The sequence below is a fragment of the Pyrgilauda ruficollis genome, unplaced genomic scaffold (genome assembly GCF_017590135.1).
Source record: "Pyrgilauda ruficollis isolate IOZ18807 unplaced genomic scaffold, ASM1759013v1 scaffold15, whole genome shotgun sequence".
Classification (NCBI taxonomy): domain Eukaryota; kingdom Metazoa; phylum Chordata; class Aves; order Passeriformes; family Passeridae; genus Pyrgilauda; species Pyrgilauda ruficollis.
Window position 1 is genome coordinate 1,816,510 of NW_024513654.1, and position 13,788 is coordinate 1,830,297.

Sequence of the window (13,788 nt, forward strand, 5' to 3'; positions counted from 1 at the left end):
TAAATAATACCAAAAATAATTTGGTTTCTTTTGGGGGAAAGGGAGAATATTAAGGTCATGAACATATTCATGTCTAGGGCCATCTGTGTGTTTAATACACTCATTAAATATTGATATAAATACTAACATATACATCAAATATAATTCATTCCCTAAATTAACTTTAATTAGAGAATCAGACTTTCCAGAGGAGGGAAAAAGCTCTGGGTACCTCAATACTCTGAATTTTTTCAGGGTGATCCAGCAATCCCAGTTCCATTATGCCAGTTCATTAAGGGCACCTTGCAGTCTGCTCAAAGTTGTCTATGACACCTAAGGAGAAAACAAAGGTGAAAAAGTGTTATGGACTGCATTCAACTCTATGAAGTATTTCCACAAAATACATTAGGATAGAATTTTCTTTTTTCACTGGTACCTAAGAAAACCCCTTTATCTCCCATCCAACCTCCTGTGTCATAAAAAGCCACCAAAAGGGAAGAAGGACTTTGCAGAGCATCTCTCAAATGTCCCCTACCTCTGTCAGGTGCTCAGTGCAATCCTGGTGACCTTGGATTAGGGAATTCCCCCAGGGAAGATGTCTCAGACCCTCCAGTTATCCCTCCCATCACTAACCTTCACCCACTGCTCCTTGGAGAATTCCCAGGGCTTTGGGACACCGGGTGTGGAGCAGCCACCTGCAGCCAGAGGAGGGTCCTGCAGATTCACTGGGTGGACTTCACTGCATTTTAAAATACTGAGTTTAAACTTTTACTTTGGCTGGGAGTGACAAATTCTAAATTTGTACAGGGCTGCTGTTCTGCCTCTTTCTGGTGAACCTCAAGAATACTGAGTCAGATATCCCAAAGCCTGCAACTGCTTTTTTTCCCCCAAACAACCTCCTACTGCAATTTTGTTCCTCTCCAGTGTGCAAGAGGAGCCATCAGGAACTTCTGTTGCCAACAGCACTGTGGAAAAGTGTTGATTTAGGCTGTGCTGAGGTTTGCTCTGCAGCTCAATAATTCACAAGTGTCCAAATGAGCTCTGCATTGACAGCATTATTTGTGCCCCTGCTAATCCTACAAAACACACCAAACTATAGAGCAGCATTTTGATTAAATCCCTCAACTTTCCATGATCCTAGATGCTGTTTTATGCATGACCTTGAATGCACATAACCAGAAATTTTCAATTCACAGAGACCTTCTCTTTGCAAAATATGGTAAGTGCATCAGGAGCGGATGTCTAAGTAACAGCATCCAAAATTTAATCAAAGATTGCCTTGGACAACTGCAGAAAGTCAGGCTCTCCCTCAGTGAGATAACTTGCCAGAATACTCATTGCAGAGGTTGCCAGAGAGGTGACTGAATACACAGGCTGAAATTACTTCCCTGGGCTTTCTTTTGTTCCACAGAAGTGCTAAAGTTTTTAATATTAAAGTTTATTATAGATGTCCTTTTAGTCCGCAGCACCTCGGGTCAGCTGTGGCAGATCCTGGGGTTGGGACCTCGAGTGGTGCTGAGGAGAAAACATCCCCTTAAACTCCCTGGAAAAAGGGTATTCAAGATTCCCACAACCCCAGAGCAGGGAGGAAAGTGCACAGACAGTGCCATGGGGAGGAAGGAGTGGGGCTTTTTCCCCAGCAAAAACAAAACAGGCCCTGGGGGAGATTTATGAGGGAGTCGCTGCCACCAGCACAAGCACCAGCCTTTCCACATAAAATAATGAAGGAAATTTCATTGTTTGACCAGCTACAGTTAAGTCAGGTGAACACCCTGGGTGTCACACTGAGCTCTGCCCCACGGCTGGTCCAGCCAGCACCTCCCTAAAAGCAGCAGATCTAGTTTTTCCATCTCCAGGACCAATACAGCCTCAAAACACCAAGCTTAGTCTGGAAGGTGTAAGCAAATCCAAGGGAATTTGGATTTCTTTATGAGCTCCTCAACACATAAAACCGCTCATGCTCTGCAAGAAGCTGGTCTGCTCATCTGGCACGGAGCTCCCGCAGGTTCAGCGTGCAAAAGCCGTTTGGAACAATAAGCTCAACGCAACAGTTTGTATTGCGAAATCTCAGATATCTTCAATATTTCCATCTGCTGGCCCCAAATCTCTGCTCTGCACCCCTTTTCCCAGGCCCTGTCCCTGGCAGGAGCTCAGCACACAGTGGCACTGATGTGCAGGGCCAGGCAGCTGCCAAAGCACGGCGGCACAGAGACCCGGAGCATCGGAGCACGCAAACCTTCCAGCCAGCAGGCACCACCAGGAGCAGCAACCTGGAGGGACAGGGAGCATGGAACTGTGCTCTTTCACAGTCATTCAGGGATGTTTCATCCACTTCTTTATTAGTATTCCACCCTAAACATGCACTGAAGCAACTGGATGCTAAGAAAGGATGGACTTAACAGAGCATTCATTTTTTTTTTTAATATTTTTTTGTCCTCAGCACCCAGGCTGTTTCAAATTAAAGAGAATCTGGCTTCAGGAGTCAGTGCTATTTTAATCATTCCAATGTGTCCAGTATGGGAGATGAACTCAAAAGGTGAATATTAAAAGTAGTTGTGGAATTCAGTCATTTCACGAATGAACACATAATAGCCAAAGGCAAAACCGGAAGGCAACTTCACTTCCAATCAGTGTTTTCATTTTATTGAAACCAGATTGGAATTCCTGGAAAGAAGCCTACATATCACATCTTTAATACTAATTTTCATATACTCCAGTAAAACTGTCAGGGTGAATCAGTTGTTGAAGAAAGCTTCCTGTATAATTTACAGATGTACCTCCCTGTAGCCTGCGATTCCGTCCTGAATCAGAAATGTGGTTTTGATCACGCTCGCAGATTTCCTCTCACCTGTGCAGGTTTGCCTCGGCTCTAATTTGATTATTAAAATGGGATGTTTTATGGCAAAGCTGGTGATAAAAGTGAGCCAGCTGCTGTGTACCAGCCAGGCTTTCCTTACGTGCTGCTGTGCATCCCCACGTACACCCCGCAGAGGAGCTGCATGTCTGAACACAGACACACAACCCCAAATCCATCTTCTCAGCACGGAGCAACGCCGGGAAACCAAACCACTCTGTCTGCTTGATGCAAACACCTTCCTAAAAACCATCAAAGAATCGATAAGTGGCATTTCCAACGGGAGATAACTACAACCCCTGGATGGTGGCTGTAAGAGCCTTTCCTCCTAAGCCCCACCACAAACCCAGCACTGTGTGTTTGAAGCGGGGGCCAGCGGGGCTGGGTGGCCACCAGCCACAGAGGCCTCTCCGTTTTGCACTGATAGCTGCTCTTTTTTGTTTCCCCACGAGCTGCCAGCCTGCCAAATCCTCCTGCCAAATCCTTTCCCTGCATGCTCGCAGGAGGAAGGAGGGTGAGAACACTCGGGAGCCCCTCCATGTGTTAATTCCCTCAAGTGCTGCATTACTCCCACACTGGGAAGGAGGGATGGGGTCAGCAGTGGGATGTGGGGTTGTTGTAGGGTGGCTCCAGCTTTAGGAAGTGTCAGCACTTCCATTAAAGCTCCGTTAATCTGGGGTTTGTAACTCATCTCTGAAAATTTGCTCAGGCTGCAGGAACTTGGCAAACATGGAGTGTGTTGTGGATTTTTGTTGTTATCCCCCCTCAGTTGTTAAAAAATCCATGGTTTGGCTGCTTCTGAAGCATCTTTTGACATGTGTATAAAATGTTTATCAGTTTTAGACATTTTTGGGCTTGTAAAACTCAAAATTATCTTCATTATTAAAAAATGAAATTTAAGGAAGCTGGAGGGCATCTCCAGAGACTTTGACACAAATCCTGATGAGGCCACGTGTATAAATTAGAGTTTCCTTGTCCCAGACCTGTCTTCACCCATGTGCTTCACAAAACCAGGGCTCTGCACTGGCACAGGGAAAATTCTTTGGGAAAAGTGAGGCAGCACCAGGTGAGTTGGTGAAGCCATGGACAGGAGGTGGTGGTGCATCCCAGCCTGCTCCACAATTGGGAAAAGAGCCCCCTAATCCCCTCCCCGTATTCCAGCATCACAGCTTCCAGCCACAGGTGATAGAAAATTCTCAGCAGAACGCTGAAATCTGGTATTAAATATTGCAGTCTATACTTAAACAATCTAATTGTGGGGGAGAGAGGAGAGAAAGTGCAGGAAAATAGCTGAGGAGCCAGTGGTTAACCAGCCAAATATCATACACAATGTATTCCTTCAGCCAAAACCTCAATTTGCCTTTTTGGGGTGAAGATATGTTGTGTTCTGGCACTGGGAGCGGGATGGTGGTGCCCTGGCATCCAACAGCCAGCACCTCAAAACAGCAGGATGCTGACCAGCCCCGGCCCAAAATAAACCAGAATATACCCAATCCAACTTCTCTTTGCATTTGAATTTCTGTCAGCACCATCTATTTCAATCCTTGATGCATTTTGGGTTTTGTTCCAAAATATAGGATGATTTTCTTCTTTTCAGTATTAAAAAAAAAGTGCTTTAAAAATGTAGCAGCAGCAGTGGGTTAATGCATGAGCCTCTTACCTCCAGAGATGTGGTTTCAAAGTCTGGTTGGGCTGTCACATCACGGGCTCAGGGCTCCCTGGCACGTCTGGCTGCAGCCATTCCATCACTGGGATGAAGGGATGGATTGTCACAGGGCAAGGCTGCAGCGCAGTGCAAGAAACAAAGTTAGGAATTCCATAAACTTGGAATTTCCCTATTAGATCCAGCTCTTTCTCCAGCTAACAGCTAAATCCAGCAGCATCCATGTATTTATAGTATATGGAAGTTGGGTGGAGGTGCTGTTGGCTTGACACCCTGATGGGATTGGGATTTTAAAAACCCACACTGAGGTCTGTTCAGTCAGCAAAGCACGTAAACACACCCTGAGCTTCAAGGCTATGCTTAAAAATTTTTGATATCTGATATATTTTAAATATTTATTGTTCATGTTGCATAATTAACTTTGAAAGGTGATGTTTTTAAGGATGCTGAGGCCCAGAGTGGTGCCTACACCTGGAGTTTGAGGTGCTGTGGAAGAAACTCTCCAAGTACCAAGGGTGCATCACTGCACTCCCAGCCAATAACAATATTCTACATATCCCTCTGGAACTCTTCCCTGCAGGGTGGCATGAAAGTCCCAGTAGGTATGCAGCACTCCCTATGGAATGTGGGGAAAGAAAAAAAAAAGAAGATATTGTTTATTTCTGTTGTGACAGAAGAAAACCAAGAATTTTTAGCATCCCCAGACAATTATCAGGCTTGTCTCTCATTTCCTGATTCTGCCTTTTCCCAAACCCAGACTTACAGATTGATCCCAAGGGATTGCTTCCTCTGGAGTCCTCCAGACTTTCCTCTAGAGTTACTCCTTGAAAACTCCAACCCAAGCCCTAATTTTCTTACTCATGCTTCTAATTAAAATATCCCCATGCCTAGCCTGCATCAACCATACACATCCTTACTCTGCATTACTGCCATCTCTCTGAACAGCTTTTTCCCAGGATTTTCAGACCTGCATGAGTGGAAAATTGGTCTTTCCAGCACTTCTTTTTTCCAATGTTGTAGCAACATCAACTTTGAGCAGCTCTCAGTGAATTGACAGAAATTAAAATTAAAATTACAGTACATGAGCAAATGGCCCACCAAACCCAAATCCTTCAAAAGGCAAAGACCTGGAAATTTGTCTTAAACAAGGAAAAGAGTAAATACTGATTCAACTGTCTGTTCAATGCAACTGGAAGCATTTTGCTTCCCAAATTTCCCATTGCAATCTGTGAGATTTCTCTGTGTTTGGTCTCTTTTCCCTCAGCTCCCACTGCAGATCCCATCACTTCCCAACAGCCCTGGGTGGGTGGTTGGTCCCTCCAACCTCACAGGACAACTCTTTCCTTTTTGGTTTTGCTGAACTATGTCACAGATTCAAAAATGTCACAACTACATTTCAAAAGATGAAGATTTTTTTTATCTCTGTCTCCCTTAAAATTCACAAAAAGTGATATGAAACTTTTCAACTTTTTTCTGTGGGTGATGCTGAGTTATCAGTGACCACAATCCCCTGGGGAAGGCAGGGACATCTCCAGCAGCAATTCAAGGGCATTGGGTGAGCACAGCCCTAAAGACCTTCTGAAGTAACCAGAATAAAAGAAGAAACAAGATTATTTCTGTGTAATAATATGGAAAATACAGAAAACCTCAGAAGATTAACACAAACCTTCAATCCACAAGCATTCACATCAGTGCTTCCTGCAGCATTTTCGTTTCATCAAATCACAAAAAGGAACCCAAACCCAGGAGGGACCAAGAAACACCTTGAGGAATTAGAGTCCAAGGTTCCATTTGAGCATCAAAGCTCATAAAAGGGTTAAAAGGATGGATCCTGGGAAGCATTTTTTTGTAGTGCTTGGGCACAAAGCAGAGATAAAGCTTGGGATTGATCCTAAGTACAAACTGAGGACTCCCCTTTCCTGGCAGAGCACCAAACCAGCAGATCTGTAACTTCCAGCATCATTTCATCACTGTGGAAACCTGGATTCCACCAGATGAGGCTTCCTGCTGAAACAGTTGTCATTTTCTTGGAGGCTCTGGAAGCAGAACCAGAAACCTCTTCAGTGTGGATGGGAGGACTGGGGAAGGTGGGGAAGGAATAACACTTGAAAAAAGAAAAGCATGGAAAGCAAACAGGAATTTCTTAAACAAGTTAAAGCCTTGCTCCAAGTGCAGAGTCAGATTTGCTTACCTGAATTTTGGAGACTCAACAACTCCCATTCCTTCTGTTTTCCTGGGAGACAAAGAGGACTCTGGTCAAGGAGTGGATGTTGGTGCTGCATTTTTGCCAGGATGTGGCAGGGAATGTCCTCCTGCTCCAGCTCAGTCCCAGCCTTGCCTCAGAAGGTGATTCCTCGTTCACCAGGGAAGTGTCACTGGAAGATGCCAAGTGCCTTCCCCAGGGAGTGATTTGGAGGACTCTCCCCAGTGGAAAGTGATCCATTGGGATGAGAGGATGTGCAGGAGCCTGACAGCATCTCCCAGCTGGTCACACTTGCAGGATTGCTTTTTTTTTAAGGACTGAGAAGATTTGGCAGCCAGCAGTGCCCATAAAATCCCTGTTACACAGGGCAGGGAAATGGGAAGGACATGCTGCCACCTTCACTGTGCCCTTCATTGTAAATCACAAACCTCAAGAGCTGCTTCTTCAAAAATTCCAACCGGTTTTTTCTCCCTTCATTTTGATTTCCAGCACCTCAAGCAAACGAGCCTGGGGCTGGCAGCGAGCATTGTGCCTTTTGGAGCAGGATGAGGAAAGCCTTTGTCCTGGCTCTGGAGGGCAGCCAGAGCAGAGGCCTCTGCACGGAAAGACATGTGCCTGGAGAAGGCAATATTTTGTCATATTTTCCCCCTTTTGATTAGTGTCCAATATCATATCTCAGGTCACCTGGTGCAGACAATAAAAAAGAAAATCCCACAAACACTGGGAATAGTTGCAGAAGGCCAGAAATAAAAATGGGGGGGAAAAAAATCAATTTTCCAAAAATAAAACCTTTCTCAAAAAGTGTACCCAAACAGCCAGCACTCAGCACTGTGAATAAAATTATCAGACCCAATAAATATTTTATGTTGCCATTCTAATTGCCAAAAAAAGAAGTTAATTTCTGAAGCAAAGTTTCTTTTTTTCCATCTTTATTTTTAAACCCTTAACATAATGACTGAATGCCTAATATGAACTTGATAAATTTTTTAAAGCTTTCTTTGAAAAAAAAAAAAAAAAAAAGAATTCAAAGCTGAACTTGAGCAGGAGACCACAGGGAAGTGTCTAATCTTTAGTCGGACGCCTGGCACAGCCCCGCTCCGGCCGGTGCCAGCATTGCATTCTGACAGAACAAGTGTTGCATGAGATGTGAAGGATGACTCCGGTCTGCCGAAAAACCCTGGAGCAGGTGTTCCTCATCCTCATTTGCAATGGAGCATGGCCCCTGGCTCAGTGAGCTGGAGCAAATGCGCTGGCAGGCCCCATCATGTACCTGCGTGCTGAGATGCACTAATGATAATGGATGCAGGCCTATTAACCAGCCCATTTGTAATGGCACACAACGCTGATTGCTCGGGGAGTGAGTCAGCGCCTTTCCAAGGGGAGCGGGGCATGCCGGGAACCCATGATCCTCCGAGCATCCCTCCTGCTCGCCTGGGTCTACGGCTCTGTTAGTCTTTATTTAATGATACAAATGAATACATGATCTGCTACATGATTATACACCAAGATAAGGCGCCGTGGGCAGCGCTCGGGCTGCGGCTCGGCGCCGGATCCGCGTGGGTTTCAGCGGTTCCCTGGTTGGGCTGGGCTTAATCTGAGAAGCACCAACTCCACGGAAGAGCCAAGGGTCGGACAAGCACGCCTAAGCTGCGGGATTTACAGAAAGCTGCTGCTGATCTTTGAGTGAATATTTTGGCATCAAGGGAAAAACATTCTGCTCGGCTTCTACCCTTCATTGCCTGGCTTTCCTTGGGAGGGAAGTTCCTCCAAGAATAACCTTTAAAAACACACACCAGGGCTTAATCGAGGTTTGCGTTGTTCTTAAACAACTCCTCTGATGCGTTTTATATAAAGGACTCTTGCTGAAAGCCAGTTCCCTGTTTGTGGAATAATGAGGGAGCTCAGAATGGACGCTCCTGTAAAAAGCACTCGTTAATAAATAGATCACATTACTTGTAGGTACTTGATTCCAGGGCCAGCTTAGTTAAACAGGCCCTGTCGGGCCAGAATATTGCAATCAGCAGAATACACTGTAATTATTATTGTAAACTCAAGGCCTGGATTTGCTGTGTTCTTGGCAAACCCCAATAAGCTGCTTACGCTGCCGGTGCTGTAGCAGCTCTCTGGATTCCTCTGCAAAATGTGCAAAAGGGCTCTTTTGTTACTTTTATTTTTGCAAAATAGGTGTTTTGGTTGCCAATCTGGTCTAGCAGGCAAATCTCTCCAATTATTTTCCTTAATAAAATGTCCAGCAGACAACACATGGAAATTTATGAGAAAGATCAGCTCTTACCTGAAGTTGTAACAACCACTTTGTAGAAGTGCAGTTCCCTGTGCAATGCTTCACAAATGAAGCTGTGTAAGCAGAAAAAAAAAGACAATTTGTGCACATAAATTCCTGCATTAAAATTATCTGGCCCATTCTCGTGGCTTTACACCACTCCAATAATGCAAACAACTAGAAATAAAGCTTAAAAGTTGATTTAATTAATTATTTGAGTAGCTTTATATCTCAAAGCAATTATACCCCATCAGCCAAATTGGATCCAACATTCCCAATTTTTTTCTGATTTTCCCTCGGCAGTCAAAGATTTGAGTTTGAATGGCCATTCATTCAAAAAAAAAAAAAAAAAAAAAAAAAAAAAAGCCACCTAATATAAACACACCACACATTCACAATGATCAGGTAAAGGCCACAAATAAATGTCCACATAGATAAAAGCAAGAGAAAATCATATTATGGGAAACTGGCTCTGCTGACCCAGGAAATACCCTGCCTACAGAGTTCATAAAGAATGTGAGAAGAACTTGGCTATTAAATGCAACATCCCAATATTCCCAATTAGCCATATAAAATTTTGCTCTTCTGATTTTGCCTTTGCTCAACTTGCTGCTTTAAAAACCAAACTTGGCAACCCAATCCCCCACTCCCAAGTCCTCATAACCCCCTTTGCTGGCAGCCATCAAAGGGGCTGGAATTTCTCTATATGTATTGTACAGTATATTTCAAAGGAATTTTTTCTGCCATGCACAGTATATCAATACTCAATGTGGGAGTAATTTAACTTCTTAATTTATTGCAGCAGTAACAGCATTTTCAAACTGGTCATAAAATATTCTTGTACTCTTCTAATCTGGGTTTTCAATGTTCTATAATGGGAATTCTATGAATAATATTGGGAAGTGAGAGATATTTTATACGGTATCTCTAAGGGAACAGTGTTATTGCATAAAAGTTAGGTGACATGGGAGAGACTGATAGAGGTGGTGTTTAAAAAAAAATTTACCCTTCAGGATTTGTCACATGAATAATAATGATTTAGTGACATTTTTCCTTCCTAAAAATCAAATCTGCTCCAAGATAGGGTTACAAAAATATGTTCTAATTATGGATGGCTCTGAAGCATAGAGAGCAAGCACAGCAAGTATCAGCTATCTAATGGCCATTGTGAACAAGCCAAGTACCCTCTCCTGTCCATTTTTGAATATATTCTGATTATTTTTGGTATCTTGCTATTATTAAGACCCCAGTGAGATCAAGGTCCTGCTGTAGGACGTGCCTCAAAAACAACAGGCACCTGCTGGAAGGATCTGTACTCACCACCCACTGCAGAGAGGAGAGAGGAGGGAAAAGAGAGAGGAGAGTGGAAAGGGAAGAGAGGAGGAGGGGGAGAAGAGAGTGGAGAAAAGAAAGAAAAGTGGGGAAAGTGGAGAGAAAGGATCACTCTCCTCCTCTCCCAGCGCTGAAGCTGCATTTCCCCAGACCATAAAGGAGGGTCTGCAATGATCCAGGCACAAAGTCTCTCAAATCTCAAGCCATGCTGCCTTTTAGGAAGCAAGATGAAGATGTTTTCTAGCCACAGGATGGAACATTAGCGGTGTCTTTCCAGGGAGGGCTGCATGGATGCTCAGAGGTCCTGGCACCGCGGTGCTGCAGCACTTCCAGCAGTGCTTGCCTTCCCTGGAGGCTGTTTTTTGAATTTCCTTCCAAGGATTTTTGTCCTCTGATACTCCCTAGAGGTCAACAACAGCCTGTCTCACACCTATTTGATTGGCACACAATTTTGTTTTGGCTGCAGAGAGAACTTTGTCCTTGCCCTAAATCAATGTTCAGCCCTGAGCTTTCCTGCTTTGCAGAGGCAGGGTGGGCAGTGCTCCAGAGGGCTGGGGGCTGGCATTGCCTCCTCTCTCCATCCATACCCACTGCCAGGAGCTCCAACCTCGAGGCAGCACCCTGGGCTCCTCCACCCTGCACACCCAGACCCCAGTTTTTCCATGAAAGCTTCGTTTCCTTGCAGTCCTGGAGCAGCAGGTTTCCCGTTATTGTGCTTTCTGTTCTTCAGCACTCCTGGTGAAATTTATTGTTGTAAAGCGCCCTGAGCACACTGGCAGGGAAAGACAATTACACAGCATTTCCAGTCTCAGAGAAGTGTAATTGTGATATATCTGTGTGCTACCTTCCAACACAGTCCTGTGGGCTGGGTCTCATCTTTCCAATTCCACACAGATGTCTTGATGCCCCCTGTCCTGTTATCCCTGCAGGTGGGGGCTCTGTCCAGGCTCCTGCACTCCAAAATAACCTTTCCATAGTCAGACAGGAGTCAGGGACTTGGGACTCAGGCACAAAGTGCAATGGAGGAACCACTATCATCAATATTTCTACTCATTCTAGTATTATTCAAGTCACATCATTTAAATGAGAGCTTTTCCTGAACTTTGTCTTTGGTGTAAAATTAGAGGATTCTGGGTGATTTTTGGTGGAAATGCTTTCTGGGAAACATCGACTCATTGAAAAAGCACGAAGAACTCAACAACACAGTGAACCAGTCCCTGTCCAGTTTTCCTGAGACATAATTTTTGGGTAGAGACCCAAACTGAGCCAAACCCAGCAAGGTCAGGATCTCAGGGCAGAGTCACCATTCCAGGGCACATCCCTCTCAAAGCCACCCATGAGGGGACCATGTGTTTAGAACCAGCCAGATGGAGCACATTGTTCTGGTCAGCTCCTCAGCAGCCTTCATGGTCTGTACCACAAGCTCTAAAATCAGGGATGAACCAGCAGCTTCTTCCCAACTTACCCTGATAGTAGAGGAAGTAATTTTTGGGACCTTAGTGAGGCATAGAGCTCAAGGAATGAGCATTTCCATGGCAGGCAATGTGGCTTTCTAATGCCTCAAAATATCAGTGCATGAAATGCTGTCTCAAAACACATAATTTCCCCCATTTTTGTGTTTTTATTTACTGCCATTTGGGCATTTTTTGGGACGCAGTTTAGTGATGGAGTTGGCAGTGCTGGGACAACAGCTGGACTCAATGATCTTAGAGGGCTTCTCCAACCTAAACAGTTCTGTTGTTCCAGGATTAAACACAATTGCACAAGGATCCCATGGGATTGGCCATCCTGGACTGGTCCAAAGGTCCATCTCAGCTCCCAGGGGCCACGCCCAGGGAAGGCTGGAAGAGTTAGAGCAAGGAGCAAGTTTCCTACAGCTGTGCTCTCAGTTCCTGGAGATTTCAGTAACAAACTCAAAACCAATAACTTTTGGCCCAGCTCTTAATCCCAACATTTTCTTTTGCCCTGTCCCCATACAGGAGCCACCTTTCACCCTCCTTATAGCCTCCTTCTATACCTGCAGGTGTAAATATCCTATCTATTCCTTTCAAAAAATTTTCCCTAATATTTCTTCATATATTTCATCTTTTTTTCCCCCCTTTTGACACTGCTGCTGAGCCCTGACTGCACACTAGTGCCTGTATACAAATGCCCAAGACCAGGCTTGACTATCCCTAAGCTGATCTCTCCATTCCCTATAATCATTAATTATTTTACACAAGAAATGCCAAGCAGCTGGAAGCTTGGGAGGAATCGGTTATGAGCTGACTTGAGAAGGATATGGGATGGATGCAAAGGGCAGGTGGCAGAAATCCCACATATTTTCACCATCACAGAGCTTCACATCAATCCAGTATTTTTTTGCAGGACCAAAAGCACGCCTGCTGCTTGGTCTGAGACATGAAGGATCTCGTGTCTGCTTTAATGTATGTTAGCCCTGTGAATTCTCCTAACTGTGAGCACAGCTGGGCTTTAGTTCCCCCTAAAGCTGACCAAAGGCAGCAGGATTTCCAGCATCACATCCATGGCTTTGCTCATGTGTGCACCCAGACTTGTGCACACACACATATGGAAATTTTTCCATTAAAAAAAAAAAAATGTTTCCAGGTAAAAAGAAGCCTCTGAGGTTACCAACAGTGTAGGTTAATTGACATTTTTTCAGTGTCACTGCTTGTGCCTTCTGGTATAGATAAGGCTGAGAGGAATAATAATTTTCCTGCTTGGCTACCCATTTCCAGAGCTGATGGTCAGTGGCAAAACATCTGGAGCTCAGTGAGAGCTCCCTTGAAAAATTAAGAAAACTCCGGAATTCTAAGAGTTTCAGCAATATGTTTCAAACAACACTTCAAGCTCAAATAAATTACTTTTCAGGCAAAGCAAAACAAAAACACTTTTGCAAGACAAAAACACTTTCCTGGACTATGTCCAAGCTTTGCATTTGCCAAAATTTGAAGTTATGCCCGAGGGAGAGCAGAGTACCTTTGGCACATCTGCTGAAAGGAGGAGAACTGTGTCTCTGGCTATGGTGAAGGAGCAGGAATGTAGCAACTTAAGCCTGCTTTTTGGGGTCAGGAAGCACAGAAGAAGTGATGAAAAACAGCCCAAAGCAAGAGGAGACCGATTTAGTTTCTCTTCCATGAGGCCGCCTCAGCAGCTCAGGGTCGGGGGGAGGAGGGGGGAAGGAAAAGAGGGGAAAGCTAAAAAAAAAAAAAAAAGAATTAACAAAAACTGAGGGTGGCTTGGCTGGAGTGTTTGTGGCTGTTTTGGGGTTTTTTTCCTTTCCCATCTGCAATGGCTTTTGTAGAGATATCAAAATCAAGAAGAGAGAAATCGGATCAAAGAGCCTGAGCAGCTTCGCTGGTAGCAGAAAATACCATTGGCACCTCTCCTTAGGTAGACCAAGCGCCGCACGATTCCTCGCTATTGTTAAGGCAGGATTTTCCTTGAAGTCCAGCTAATCCATTAAGGGAGCAGCC